General features: G+C 33.9%; 1 protein-coding gene across 5 annotated transcripts in view; it reads right to left on the bottom strand.

The window, feature by feature from the left end:
- Positions 1-16,785, bottom strand: part of LOC143225584 (four-jointed box protein 1-like) — a 141,832-nt gene that overhangs the window by 54,097 nt on the left and 70,950 nt on the right. The gene's annotated exons all lie outside the window — the stretch shown is intronic.

The raw sequence follows: 16,785 nt of genomic DNA, 5'->3' as shown, positions 1-16,785 counted from the left end.
ATCCTATCCCTAAAAGTGTTCTACCTAATTCTTTAATTAATGTGTGTATAAGATGCCACAAAATGAAAGTAGCTTTTCCACCTTCTAAAATAAATTACAGACTGTTTTTTAAGTGTAATTATTTTGACAAAATATTCCAGGCATTTCAGGATAGACGCGTCACACATTATACTTTAAAGTATATCTTGTGAGAAATTCTAAATTATATTTTTTATTCTCTAATTGAACATTTGTATTATCCTTTATTATGTGTCACAAACTTGACCAATAGTTGTAGTGTATAAAAAATAATGTGTCACAAGTTTGAACAATAATTTCACTCATATGATTAACCAGGTCTACTACAAGAAAGGCAAAAAGATGGTCTTTTGTTTTTGAGCAATCTTGCAAAACTAAGTCAAACATAAGAGATCGTTCAAAGACAAAGAAAATTCTGTTCTGATTAACTTTGGTTGTTGTTAAGTACAAATCTACATAAAGTAATAACTGTGCTGTGCCCAACATAAATCTTGAAACCCGATTTTTAACGGTTTCAGACTTACTGTTAAGCTTTAAAAAAGTTACGTTCGGATTTTTCAACCTCAATCTTCTGGTATTGGTAGTGGAATAACAAGCATATTGAAAAGGTATTCTGTTTAAGTGATATATTATTCATACCTGTTGACAAGCCTGAAAGTTGATAGAATCTGATTTTGAGCTCCGACTGTCTATTTTGAATTCTGTTTACTGCCTTTTGAATCATCGTGAAGATTTACGAATTCATGTACAAGGGAATAATCGCACATCATAAGAACGATTTGCATATACTGATACAATACTGTCTGTTTACTGATGCGAGTAGGGAGAGATTTATTTAGCATCTAAATGTGTACCTCTCATTGAGACTCCGGCCTCTTGATGGTGCAATGCAGCCGGAGTGGACTTATGACTGAATAAATTGTGACTACTGTCTCGGACAGAATTTTTAATTGAGTAGATTGTAAGTGCAGAGCCAGAGGACATAATGCATAGGTTGAGTACGTTATGTTCAAATGACGGGAGAGCTTCACCGCGCCGCTACAGTTCATGTTGTCGTGTCAGGTCGTGCTCATTTTGACAACTGTGAATCTTGACAATAGTCCTGCCTGGCATTTTCAAATGCAAAAGGCTCTATCGTAAGGATTTCACTGAAAAAAAAGCATCACTTCTCCCTGCGTATTGATGTAATTTGTATATTTTTACAGTGAAGTTTGGTTTCTGCTAAGCACAAATATACATAATGTGTTACCTGTATTATGCCAACCACAACGTTCTATACCCGTAGACTTACCGCGGAGCCAACAAGGGGGAGTATTTTTGCAGGAGTGTAATGTTTTAACTTAATAGTATCTCAGACATTCTCAGTTTAAAATGTAATTCTAACACCAGATGGTCTATCTAATCTCAAAATTTCTGTACCTTCCATAAATATTTCATATATATATTATATTTACAAAGTTACAACTTTTATCTCATTAAGATATCCTAACAGCATATAGAATTGCTAATTTACACACTTTTTACCTCAAAAAACGTTTTAACAGCGAGTGGTATACATAATTACAAACTTACATGAGTTTAAAAAGTACGTTATTAGTAAGTCCTTAAAATTACAAACTTAAACTCCTTAAATTACAAATAGCTTTTATTTGAATGTGTGTTGAGAGCAAGTTAGACAAACAATATCCCAAAACACGTGTAAATAAACTTCAGTAATCAAAGATTATCTCGAAGATAATCAGTGTCAAGTATCATTGTGAAACAAATGGAAAGATAAAAGTGTGAAAGTTTGATAAGACAAGTGTGCGTTACCTGAATATGGAAAAACATGGTAATATAATAACATGTTAGTAACCAATAATTTACAAGCATAATGAAATGGTTTTGAAAACAACAGACAAATGTTCTGTCGAAATATGTAGTGTGTTCACCTAAAATTAAACCACTTCATTATGCTTATAAATTATTGTTTGCCAATTTTTACAAATTCGCACATCTCTCGCTCAGACAGCGGCAAGTCTACGGATTTACAACGCTAAAATTAGAGGTTCAGTTCCTCTTGGTAAACACAGAATATAGCCCGATGTGGCTTTAATATATAAAAAAAACTCGCACAATTTCATTTATTCCCAATAAATATGAATATGAAACCCAACAGATACTAGAAATTGTTTAATTAATAACATGCTGAAAAAGAATGAGATAATTAATGATACAAATCGCAGTAGTGGACAATGTGGACTAGAACCAACACTATTTTTAAGTTTAATACTGTTATATTTATTCTCCAAGTTTGCTTCGAGAAACCGGTGTTGCTTACCGTATTTGTTAAAGATTTGTATTCATCATATATATTAGAAATGGTGATGGCTTGATTATATAGTTTTCGTTCGATGATTGATGTAAATACTTCACTTTTCTGGACGGTCCATCAAAATAAATAGGTTTTCTTGAATGGTGTTTGCTTGCATGGAAACTAACACAAATCATCGAGAGGCAACTTTTCTTTTCTTCCCACGAGGTTGTACGTTGAACGGGTCGGAAAACGAATGACTCGATCGGGAAAACCGCAGATGCTGGTTTAACGAGTTTTTAATTCAATAACTTTTAGTTCAGGCGATGTTTGTCAAAAACACTTACGTTCTTCCTAGATTAAAACACTTGAACAGCGATGGTTTGAATTTCTAAGGTAATGTGCAATTGTTTTCTTCTCCGTCTCTGATGATAAACGTTTATGAATAATGAATTAGCTAAATAAATAAATAAAGTTTCTCAAAGGCTAATTACGTTTTTACTGGGTTCTTTCAACGATGACTAAAGAACAAACGTAGAACATGTTATTGTTTTTGTCTTTTTTGTATAGTGAATCGAAGTCTGTATTTTAAAAATTGTTGTCTCTTTATATGCAAAAACGGCTCGTTTGGGTTGAGAAAAATATTTCTCTCAACCCAAACGAGCCGTTTTTGCATATAAATTTCTCAACAAGTGGGTTTCTCGACATCACTGATTGTTGCCTTTTTACTTCAAAATCAGATCACCGGAATTTGAAATTAAAATTTTGGTCCGAGGAAGCAAATTTTTAAGTAAATAAATAAATACAATGTCCAGACGTAAAAATCATTATATTTTAGTCCACGATTAGTGTGATATCAGCATTTTATTAGAATAGTTTAGGTAGCGGTTTTCTTGAAAACTAACTTATTCATTTTCAAAGTTTAACAACCATGTTGTCCAGTGTAAAATTGTATAAAGTCGTTACAAGATTTTATCTTCATATAAAATAGTTATAATAATATATTTGATATTTAGTAAGTACTTAACTGACTTTAATAATGTTTTCATCAGCGTAGCATTCAACTGGAGGTAACATAACATTCAATTAGAGGTGACATAACATTCAACTAGAGGTAACATAAGGTGTATAGAGGAGATATAACATTCAACTAGAAGTAATATAAGGTGTACAGGGGGAGTACAACAGTTGTACTACCATATAGCCCGATGTGGCTTAGCTGTAAGAAAACACACACAAAGACACTAAACATCTTCACACCTTTCTCATTAGAACTAATAGTACAATTCAAACCACGTGTTTTAAAACGTATATGCCACGAGGAATGATATTAATTACAGATTAATGAGGCGTATATTTTGGTTGATATTTGATAACAAATATCATGCCACGATCAACGAGATTATTTTATGTTTCTAAATTCACGTGTTTTTACTACTTAAACCATTGCCTTACGAGCGGCTGTTTGTATTAGCAATTACGAACAGTTGTATTCACACCTCATTAAAAATAACGTAGAAAAAATTAGCATTTTAAACAAAAACATATTTTCTTGGAAATACTACACTGGAAAAGTGTTCGGATATAAACAGAAATATTTTTTACATAATAAAAGTGCTACGATCTTTTACTGAATAAAATAACGTATTTTAAGTACTGTATTTACCTATTACATCAATAAAAATATTATCAAACCCTCATGTACAGTCTGAATGAAAGTCAGGTTGTTGCGGTGAGGAGAGTATTTTTATTTAAAATTGTGTTCTGTAATACAGACATGGTTGTTGCACATACCGTACTAATTTCTCTAATTGTCTGAATTTTGAATATTCAAAGCGTGAAACTATTTTATGGATTTTTGTTTGCAGTGCCATGTAATAGATGGCACCACATTCTATTTATTATTTCGGACACATACAAAAATACATATACATACACCCTTGTACAAATTAATTGAAACAAGACGGAAAATTACGATTTTTCAATTTTTTGCGTTTTATTTCTGAGAATCCAAAAATTGTTCAGAAAGTAATACATGATATGACCGCCTTTATTTTTAAGAAGATCATTAATCCGCTTTAGCATCGAGACCACGAGTTGACTGTAGTGTTTACTTTTTTTTGATCGCGGTACCACACTTTAATTATGGCCTCAATTAGCTTATCTTTCGTAGTACAGTCTTTTCCCCGAAATCTTTCTTTACAAATCGCCCAAAGATTTTCAATAGGATTTAAGTCCGGAGAGGTTCCAGGCCAGTCCAGCATTTTTATTCGCGTTGTAGTCATAAAATTCTTCACAAGTTTCGATGTGTTGCACAGAGGCAGATCTTGCTGAAAAATGCCAGGTCCATCTGGAAATCTCTTTTTCAATTCTGGAACGACTCTTCTCTGCAAAACTTCAATGTACTGTGGTTCTCGCATCATACCTTTTATGATATGTAAGCACCCGACGCCATAGTGCTGAAACAGCCCTAAAACATTTTCTTCAAGGGATGTTTTACGAACTGATTGATGTGCGATTCTCGACGTTTCTCACCTGGAGATCTGCGAACATGCAGACTTCTTTGACCCTGTACGAAGAAATGAGTCTCGTCACTGAATAACACCTTCCTCCATTGTTCTTGCGTCCAGTTCTTGTATTTCAGACCCCATTGATACCGTTTTTTCTTCATTGAGTTAGTAAGAAATTGTTTTTAACTGGTCTCCTTGCCCTTCTAACGCAATTTCGAATGACGTAATATTCCTCAAAATTTCGTCATATATCCCAAGAATAGATCGACCGTACTGCAAAATACAGCTAATGACGCCGTCTGTGTGAAAAAAATGACTATTAAAGGAAATCAGCGGGTTCAGCGAGCCTACACCGGCCGCCATGCTGAAAATATTGTAAAATGACCATTTGTTTCAATTCATTTGCACAAGGGTGTATTCACGCTAGGTAAGATTCTTTTCTAACAACTGTATACTCTTTTGATTTTATATTTAGCTTCTAAATCTGAATCTAAGACGACTGATCACATGATGTGAATATAGTATATTTGTTTCTGTAATTTTTCTGATTGCTGGCAGTAACGACGTTCGTTCTTATTGTCTGATGCCTAACTTAGACAAATTGTTTTACTGTCAACGTGCTTGTTTCTTCGATTTTAAACACTAATAATAAGTATTCTACGCCTTATCAGTCGCTGGAGTAAAATAATCAGTCCAATGAATTTAGTGCAAAGTGAAACTAAGCACTAAAGAAAAAGAAGAGAGAGCGATATTATTGTTCATTGTTTGTTAATTTAAAACAAAAGAGCTTTCTACGTAAGTCTCTTATTACAAGGTTTGTTTATGACGGTCTGGACTACAAAATATCTTGCATTTTTTAAATGTTTCCGGATAAAATACCTTCCGCCAGCCTGGAACAAGCGTATTCTCGTTAACAATATCTTTCTCTCTCGCTTTCATCATACGCAGATAAACTAATAAAATCAGATTTATTAGCACCGTATTCTACGTAGGACCTCAAATGTATGAAAAATATTCGTGTCTGTTATAACCTGAACATAGAGGTTATTCATATACGTTATTTACTTTTCTTGTGGGTTAAAAACCTTCATCTATAATATGTGGGTAACTTGGGAGGGGTGGCTTCATTTACGTATTAGATGTACATCAATACGTCTACTTCTATTTGTAAAACAATATTTTTAGCTAGTGATGAAAAACATCCGTACTTATGAACCCGAATGACCAATATACTTAAGAGTGGGTATGTGTGTTTTCTTATCGCAAAGCCACATCGGGCTATCTGCTGAGTCCACCGAGGGGAATCGAACCTCTAGCTTTAGCGTTGTAAGTCCATAGACTTACCGCTGTGCCAGCGGGGGCCTTACATACCTACGATACAATTTTCTGATGGTCTATATTATCAACATTTCCTTTGTTATATACTGTAACATTGCTAGAATATTTTGGTGATTTTAATGCTTATCCCAGTAGTTTTCTTATCATTATGACTTAAAACTTCAATCATATAAATAAATTATTGCATGCACTATAGTTGTTATAGTTGAAACAAACATCACCAACTACGCTGTAGTAACGTACGGGGTATTTGATTATTAATCAACTTTATAGAGATCGCAGACAGTTAAGATTTATAACAAGTATAAGAAATGGATTTTAGAATTTTAGTTAAAACATCTATTGTTAAAGCATTGTTTCCATTCTTGTAGTATTGTTTCACATGGTCTTTGTGCTTTAGGAAAGCTGATTCTCCACTGAAGATTTGAACTTGTATGTTTTACATTATAAACAAATTTTTATGCCCTTCACACCATATGACTCTTTATAATAACGCATGCTTCCATTTGAATCTTGAAGCCTGTTTCTTTTCTCTCTCTTCAGTGCCTTCAGCCTTTTACAATAAACCGTTCATCTTATGCAGTCCAATTTATGGTGAAGTTACGTTACAACCACCGCGAACACACATAGAAAGTACCTGATGCGTACGTAACCAGACCGGTCTGTTACTATCCTGAGAAGACGCAAAAGAGAGGTTTCAGGGAACTGAAACATGATTAAAGGACGCGTAGAAACACACGCGAATAAATGTACATTCATAGCTCAGACAGACGGTTGAAATTAATTGCACATTGGGTTTCAATCGTATAAAGGTATGAAATAATATTTATCCTTTCGCATAACATTGAAAATATTCACTCAACAGCTACCATATTAGAGCGCTGTTTCAGCATCTCAAGCGTTAAATTATTATATTTTTAAGACAGCTCTGCGGTTTAAACGTGCTCATTGTCGAAAGCAGATGTTTATTTGACAGCAGTGAGATAAAACTGAGTTTAATTTATCAATCGTTCTGTTCATCATTTTGAATGATTTACAAATTATTTGTTTATTTTTTAATTTCAAGCAAAGTTATATGAGGGCTATCTGCGCTAGCCGTTCCTAATTTAGCAGCCAGTCACCACTGCCCACCGCCAACTGTTGGGCTGCTCTTTTATCAACGAATAGTGGGATTGACCGTGACATTATAACGCTGAAAGGGCGAGCATATTTGGTGTGACAGGGATTCGAACCTGCAATATTCACATTACGAATTGAGTGCCGTAACCACCTGGCCATGCCAGGCAATTTACAAATTACCTTGCATATATTGCCGTTTTTTAAATCTGTTCTTATTTAACAGACAAATAAAGTTTGTAAACCAGTCTAAACTCCTATGCTTATACAAACGCCTGCTTAATGAACAACAAACCATGGGGCTGGAATGTCAATAAAATCTCCCTGATGTTTATTTTAAGCTCATTTATACAGAGATGATATAGTAAATAAATTTACATTAACTAGTTTCGAGAAGTGGAACGTTATATAACTACCGTGTTTCTCCGATAATAAGACCTACCCATAAAATAAGACCTAGTGCGATTTTTGGGGATAGTTTTAATATAAGCACTACCCTTAAAATAAGCCCTAGTTAAGAGTGGCAGGAAGAGGAAAGAAATAAAAAAAAATTAATTTATTAATTAGTTTAATAGTTAGTTAATTAGTTTGTTTAAGTATTAATCAGTTAGTTTAATAGTTTAATAATAGTTTATTTTAAATGGTTAGTTTAATAGTTTTACTTTGTAACTTCATTTTTTTTAATATATCAAAATAAGACATCCCCCGAAAATAAGCCCTAGTGTCATATTTTCGAGTGAAAATTAATATAAGCCCTGTCTTATTTTCGGAGAAACACGGTAAGTGTACATGAAGTGATTTACATAACTAAAGATTAAACAAAAAACATGGAAAGAAATTCCTTTCGCAGCTGATATGGCTATGTGTCAAATAATTCTTTTACGCTCTACAACATAGGAGATATAATAAAATAAAGTGAAAGTAAATAACAACTACACAGTATTAAAATATTGTTATTGCTGTTTTAATCACGTTAATTACATTTTATCCTTGGTGACTGTTTATTAATAATAATAATAATAATTAATTAATAATTAATTAATAATTATTAATAATAATCATAAACAGTCACCAAGGATGAAATGTAATTAACGTGATTAAAATATATATAAATTCCAGGTTGTCTGTCGTACTGAATGATTTGACAATAAGATTTTACGCTTGTCATATACTAGATTTTTCAGTTAGTATTTAACGGCTAGAGTTTGTTTTTGTCACTTTTGCAACTGTTTGTTTGTATAATTCAGGAATTTATAAATTATCCTGAAATGAATTCAGCTAATTTGTAATATTCGTGGACGTGATTACGTTCTATTAAAACGATTTTAAATATGCAAACAAGCAAATCACGAGACATCCTTTATCCTTTCGTTATTAAGCACAAAGCTACACAAAGGAATAGCTGGGCTTTGCCCACCACAGGTATCGAAACCCGTTTCTAAAGATAGAATTTTTCAGACATATCATTGTGGCACTGGGCGGCACGAGACAGCCACAGCCAGTTTTAAGTCGCTGTGGAACGGTATGCATTAGAACAACATTTTATTTTGTTTAACATTTTGATGGTAGTGGTCATGCCACCGAAAATCCGTCGATCATGGTAAAAATGTGTAACAGCCTTTTCAGAAATAAAATATTCATATACTCAGATCGTAAATATGTGCCATATCAAAAAGCTAGAATTAACAAGTCTAGGATATTCCTTGTTCTCAATGGCATTGGGGCCCGGCATGGCCAAGCGCGTTAAGGCGTGCGACTCGTAATTTGAGGGTCGCAGGTTCGCATCCCTGTCGCGCAAAACATGCTCGCCCTTTCAGGTGTGGGGGCGTTATAATGTTACGATCAATCCCACTGTTCGTTGGTAAAAGAGTAGCCCAAGAGTTGGCGGTGGGTGGTGATGACTAGCTGCCGTCCCTCTAGTCTTACACTGCTAAATTAGGGACGGCTAGCACAGATAGCCCTCGAGTAGCTTTGTGCGAAATTCAAAAACAAACAAACAAACAAACAATCAATGGCATTGGAAAATAAAGGAATATGACTGAACTTGAGAACCCAAGACTACATGAAAAAATAGACCTGTATTAAGTCGCATCCAAGATGTGGTAAGTAAAGCGGGACGTTTCGCAATAGTGAAGAATGGACGAAAACAAAACAAAACAAATCTGTAAAAGCAGTACATTTGCTTCAGGTAGCAGAACACAACACAATAAAGAAGGACCTGTGATGGAAAAATGTGACACAAATCACGTGTATACAAACTATTTCCTTGACATATCAGTTCAAATGTCACACAGGCTTCAAGCGACTGTGGAATGAAAAAGAGATGTGTGTTATTTATTACGAAGACATAACAATCAAGTTGCCTGATATAGCGCAGATAGATTTTTGCACGATCGTGTTGTTGAAGCGAGCACTGAAAAACTAGTCTTCGTATACTAGATAGTTTCAGGGAGGGTGGCTGCACTGTGAACATGACAGTAGTATAACAGAGCCTTTTGCAATGAAAACTACGTTCCAGAACTACTGTCCAGATGCTTGGTTATCAGATAGAACGAGGCTGGGGATGATAACATGAACTGTAATGATGTCACGAGGCACTAAAATTATATTAATATATTGTACTTAACCTTTGCATTGCTACCATTTTTAACTCATTGAAAGACGATTTTCATGTTGAATAAAGTATAAATTTAATATTCTTTGTTTTAATGTTCGAATTCCCAACAATATGTAAATTACACTAACACCTGTTAAAGTAAAAAATAACATTTTTAACGTAAAAAGTGATTGAATGTCGGAAAAGTCAAGTTTAAGGTACTAAGAATGTTTAATGTTGCAAACGTTTGCTTGCTTGTTTGTTTCGTTGAATTTTGAGCGAACTACACCAAAACTGCCTGCATTAGTAGTCACTAACTTTAAAATGTTAGACTAAAGAGAAGGTAGTTAGTCAATAACACTACACACTGTTAATAGTGGGATTTGACCGTTACCCTCATAACTTGAGAATGTGATAAGACGGGAACCAGTTCAGTTGGTAACAATATTTTATGTACATACATAGTACATTGCTGATTTTTATACTCTAGAATCTTCTACAAATTTAGTGAATAGGCGAGACTTTCGCATTGCACATTCAACAATATAATTTACATGCATTTCTAAATATATGTTAAACTGAAACAAACACAGATATTAAAATAAATATATATAATAGTAAATCTGGTAAAAATGTAACAAGTTATTAAGTCATGCAGGACGTGTTTTAATTGTAAACAACTTATCAACAAAATTTAACTTTCTGTATATTTTTTTAGCGCAAAGCCACACAATGACTGTCTGCGCTCTGTTCAAAGATTCAACGGTAAGATTCAACCTTCTGAAAGAAGATGATTTTGTATTTTAATGTGTAAAATAAGGTTTTATATAACTTTGTATAACATCTTATAAACTGAGAAAATCAAATAAAATAACACATGAGGTTTTATTACATACCAATCATCGGTGAACTTATAGACTTTTACATCGCTAAAATCCAAGGTTTGATTTCTCGTGGCAGAGTGCAGATTGCTCGTGGGTTGCTTTGCGATGAACCAAATATACAATTGTATACTACGCAGTGCTTTAACTGAAGGTTTCATTTAAAAACACGTTTAAAACCATTGCGGTGTACATTTGAAGTACTAATTGTTCTCAGTTATTTTTAATTTGGCTTAAAGTTTTTAGTTGTAGATATTGTTACTTTTATTAACTGATTTATGGGATTATTACTTTACACGCTTTTCAGATATCTTTATCTTGAGTTTAACACTGGAGAAATTAAAGAATAACTCAAGTCATGACCTGACACTGGTGTTAATAATGATGGACTTCAAGTGTTGGGTTGACGCTGCCTGTGTTTACTGATTGATAATCTGATGTGTGTTTGCAATTCCGACTTTCCAAACTTAACACTTTCTTATTACTTACAGTAACAAACTGCTTTAACCTCGAAAATGAATGACTTCTACAGTTGTTGTTTTTTTTTACGCAAAGCTACACAATGTGCTACATTCGCTCTATCCGCCAAATTTTAGCATCGTAATCCCGAAGCTTATTGCTGACTCATCGGAAGACGAGAGAAAATGAGTGTTGTTTTTTTTTAAATTATTAACAGAAGTGAGTCCTTCAGCTGCTTAAAAACGTAGAATTTGAATTCAAAATTCAGCAGTTGAAAGTTTTATTATTAAGTTGCTTCTGGAGAAACAGTTTAGTTGTTTATTTGTAGCTCATGCACAAAGTTATGCAATGGGGTATCTGTGCTGTGTCCACCGCGGGTATCAAAATCTGTTCTTTAGCGTTATAAGTCCTCAGATATACATACCCCTGTGCCACTGGGGGGCTGGAAAAATGGAATTGGGGAGTAAGCAATATTAAATATGGGACAAAAATCTCTTATTTATAAAATCTTCAAATAGGTTCTAATTTTTCAAATTCTGACTGTAATTATTCACACGTGTTTTCTGGTGAGTCAGCAATATGTTTATGAATTTACTATGCTAAAATTCGGGGTTGATTCCCCGCGGTGAACAAAGCCCATTGCGTGGCTTTGCGCACTGAAACGAAACAAACACAAATACTTAGAAATATCCAAGGTAAATACAGACGTAGTACTTTAGGAAAATATAATTGTTTTCTTTACTATGCCCTTAAAAGAATAAGACAAATAAAGCCACTCAAAATGTTGCTTTTACTCTTTTTTTTCCTGTGTCTGTTGCATACTATAAAGAGAACAAATATTGAAACTAGTATCATATTAAATATTTTTTTCATAACTGTAGAACTGCGAATCCTTGACACAAGTGCGGATTTTCACACTGCGTGCTATTCAAGTCTAAAACTGCTTTACATTGTTAAATATTTGCAGGTGTGCTAAGTACTGGTTTTTTCCCTCGATAAAAAGTCACCTGGAGTGCGCGTTCAGATAACAAACATAAGGAACATTTCAGAAGGAATGCCCTTCAGAATCTTTGGTTTTGTTAAGGGAAAACAAATGCAAATGTAAAGACGAAACATTTGGAAATATTGTGAAATTGTAGTTTGAATCAGGTTATACAAACATTAACAGGGAATTGAAGTAAAATCATAATTCAAGCAACGAAAAAAACGGTTGCAAATGAAGTATCTGAAATTCAATTTTTTAACATCTTATCCAGAAATGAATTCAGGGTCCAATTTGCAAAACTTTCACTAATATTTCTTTTGCTTAAATCAAATGTAATTTATTGAGCTTTGATGAACTCCGCTCTTGTTTGAAATAAGTGTGATCTTTCTTCTTTTCTTTTTTTGGAGAATATTATTTAAAAATCAACTCGGAGCGTTTGTTTTGTTTGCTTTTAGAATTTTGCGGAAAGCTGCACGAGGGCTATCTGCTCTAGCGATCCTTAATTTAGCAGTGTAAGAGTAGAGGGAGGGCAGCTGGTCATCACCACCCGTCGACAACACTTGGGTTACTCCTTTTCCAACGAATAGTGGAATTGACTGCCACATCATAACGTTCCCGTGGCTGTTTGGTGTGACAGGATTCGAAGCTGTGACTCTGAGATTATGAGTCGAACGCCTTAACCATGTCGGGCAACTCGAAGCCCCATTTCACATTTCTATGGATGAAAGGCCTAAACGACATTGGATCTATGTAAATAATTAGTGTACGATAACATTTTCTCTGATTACTTCCTATATTGTTTAGCAACTGAAATATATATATATATATATATATATGTATATTGTTATCAAGATAAATAAATGATATTAAGCCCCAGCACGAGCTAAAGTATATCCCTGAAATTGAAGGTATCAGTAGGAGGAAATTGTATTCCATTTATTCTCGATTTATTCACGATCTTATTAAAAAAAGCTACCTGTTAAAACCCATTGTGTCCGCCTTGCTTTTGGTGGAAATATGTAGTTTTGTTAAAGAGAAAGATTGTTTTATTCTTTTATCGTTTCAGCTCTCTCTCTATTCATGTTTCCTTTCAGAAAAGAAAAATATAATGTTTACCACACACTAAGTCACCCATTTAACAACTTTCTCCTGAATCAACTCTGTTCTAAATAGTGTGTGTATGTGTGTGTTTTCTTTTAGCAAAGCCACATCGGGCTATCTGCTGAGCCTACCAAGGGGAATCGAACACCTAATTTTAGCGTTGTAAATCCGTAGACTTACCGCTGTACTGGCGGAGGGCATTCTAAATAGTAAAGCTTAACTATCTCATCTGAATATAGAATTACCTCAGTAACTAACAAAACATAGGAATGAAATCAGCCTATTCAAAACAAAGATCAAAGATTCATTAGTTAAACTTTATAATTGAAGTGATTACACCAATTGATCAGTATATCAGTTTAATGTAACGGCCATCAGCCAAGTTACATATATTCTTGTGCAAATTTATTAAAACAAATGGTCATTTCACAATATTTTCAGTATGGCGGCTGGTGTAGGCTCGCTGGACCCCTGATTTCCTTTAATAGTCATTTTTTTTTTCACACAGACGGTGTCATTAGCTGTGTTTTGCAGTACGGTCTATCTATTTTTGGGATATATGACGAAATTTTGAGGAATATTACGTCATTCGAAATTGCGTTAGAAGGGCAAGGAGACCAGTCAAAAAACAACTTATTACTAACTCAATGAAGAAAAAACGGTATCAATGGGGTCTGAAACACAAGAACTGGACGCAAAAACAATGGAGGAAGGTGTTATTCAGTGACGAGATTCATTTCTTCGTACAGGGTCAAAGAAGTCTGCATGTTCGCAGATCTCCAGGTGAGAAACTTCAAGAATCTCACATGTTTTGGGGCTTTTTCAGCTAATATGGCATCGGAGGCTTACATATCGTATTAGGTATGATGCGAGGACCAGAGTACATCAAAGTTTTGCAGATAAGAGTCGTTCCAGAATTGAAAAAGAGATTTCCAGATGGACCTGGCATTTTTCAGCAAGATCTGGCTCTGTGCAACACATCGAAACTTGTGAAGAATTTTATGACTACAACGCGAATAAAAATGCTGGACTGGCCTGGAACCTCTCCGGACTTAAATCCTATTGAAAATCTTTGGGCGATTTGTAAAGAAAGATTTCGGGGAAAAGACTGTACTACGAAAGATAAGCTAATTGAGGCCATAATTAAAGTTTGGTACCGCGATCAAAAAAAATAGTTATGATTGCAGTCAACTCCTGGACTCAATGTCAAAGCGAATTAATGATCTGCTGAAAAATAAAGGCGGTCGTATCATGTATTAACTTGTGAGTAATTTTTGGATTCTCAGAAATAAAACGCAAAAAGTTGAAAAAATCGTAATTTTCCGTCTTGTTTCAATTAATTTGCACAAGGGAGTATGAAGAAAAACATAACAGTAAAGAATCCTCAAACTTTTTACGAACGTGTTAAAAAAAGTGTAACCGTAACGTAAATGAGAATACACTACGATTCTTAACAAGACATGTTGCATATATTGTGAGATAAGTAAAAATAAACATAATTAATTAACCAATCGTAACCAACAATGAATGCATACATATCCAGTTTCTTCCCTGTACTTACACTTAGGGATTTTTTTTTACTCTCTAAGACTGCAGTTCATAAACTATAAGGCTTCTCTCCCTTGGGAGGCACGTATAGTCGGTCGGGAGCGCCCAACTATGACTATAGGAGCATACACATTATATCTGAACGTATTTAAAAATAAAGACATTTTAAAGACAACCGTAAAAATATTACTACCACTAAGTAACATAGTGATCACAATTAACATGAGAGAATGACATATACAGTACACACACAAGTTTAGGAAGTGGGTGTTTAGGAGAGGGGCGAAATATAAACGTTTGTGTAGGACTGCTTTGGGAAATATCTTTGTAAATTAAAGCATTCTATACATTATTTGTTTCTATGTTTGAACATTTCTTGATCAGAAATGGAACTTTGTTTAATATAATATCAGTAAGCCAATTTTCAGTTACCCAGTTGAAGTTTTTCTGTGTTTTATTTACACAGTTCGCGGGTTTCTCTTATCACCTAAGGTCACAGAATGTATCGAAAGAATGAGTCATACAGTCGAGAAGCAAAATAAATGAGTACAATTATGACATGTGGTAAATGGCGCCAAAACAACGAAATATAGGTAAAATTTTAATATGTATCAATAGTATGAGACAAAAGGCCCCCTAGTGGCACAGTGGTATGTCTGCGGACTTACACACTAAAAACCAGGTTTCAATACCCGTGGTGGGCAGAGCACAGATAGCCCATTGTGTAGCCTTGTGCTTAATTCAAAACAAACAAACAAAACTAAAAAAATATATAAATTAAAGTGCAAAAAAAGCGGGAATTAGAAAAAAAATTAATCTTTACTAATGTATGAGACGAACGAGTAAAGTACAATAGGTAAAATTGTACCATGTTTCAAAAGTATGAGAAAAATACACATGACTGTAAAATTTTAATTTGCGTCAAAAAGTATTTATGATAAGACAAATAACCGAGACTTTAAGTAAAATTGTAAACTGCACCAAAAATATGAGACAAAGAAGTAGGAATATATGGGAAATCGAAACCTTTATGAAAAATATGAGATAAGGAATGGGGAATAGAATCGTAATGCGTATTAAAAGTATGAAAATTCATAACCTGTGTCAAGTATATGACGTAAAGAATTTATAAAAATTAAAATAGTATCATAAAAGTTTTTAATGGTTGTTGAAATGTCATAAAAAGCAATATTTTGTAAACACTCTTCTGATTAAAATATATATTTTGAATTGTATAAGAAATATAAAAAATATATGTTCCATAAATCAAAATAAATTTGTAAATTGTAAGTTTTTTTCTCACCCCCTTTTCTTTGGTCTTTCACTGCTAAATTAGGGACGGCTAACGTAGCTAGCTCTCGTGTGGCTTTGCGCAAAATTCAAAACACGCCATCTTTACCTCCTTCTTCTATAAAAGTTGCACGTAAGAATAAAAATATGTAAGCATATTCTAGTGAATTCATCTTAACCACGTATTAACAGATTCTCGAGAAAATTGTACTTTTATAATAAGATTTAATTAGTTCCTGTTTAGTGCAAGCTTATTTGTTCGATTTGTTTAAATTTGTGCAAAGCTATCGAGAGCTATTTGTGCTAACTGACCCTAATTTTTAAGTGACAGACTAGAGGGAAGGCAGCTAGTACACACCGCCATTTCTTGGTCTACTTTTTACCAACAAACTGTGAGATTAATCATCATATTATAACACCCACACGTATGAAAAGGCGAGCATGTTTGATGAAGAGATTCGAGCCCATGATATATATACTGCCAGTTGATTACCTTAGCTAACGTTGGACAAAAACTAAGTATAAAACATTCTATACTTTTTAAGTAAAATCTTATAATTTCTCTTAATCCAGCAAGCTAATTTTATTATCTTCTAAATATTTATTTTAAAACTTCTCACGTCACTATTCGTTCCTCTAATCAATACGAC

Source organism: Tachypleus tridentatus, chromosome 9, assembly GCF_004210375.1.
Source record: "Tachypleus tridentatus isolate NWPU-2018 chromosome 9, ASM421037v1, whole genome shotgun sequence".
Lineage (NCBI taxonomy): Eukaryota > Metazoa > Arthropoda > Merostomata > Xiphosura > Limulidae > Tachypleus > Tachypleus tridentatus.
Note: the sequence above shows the minus strand (reverse complement) of the source record. Positions and strands in the feature narration are given on the sequence as shown.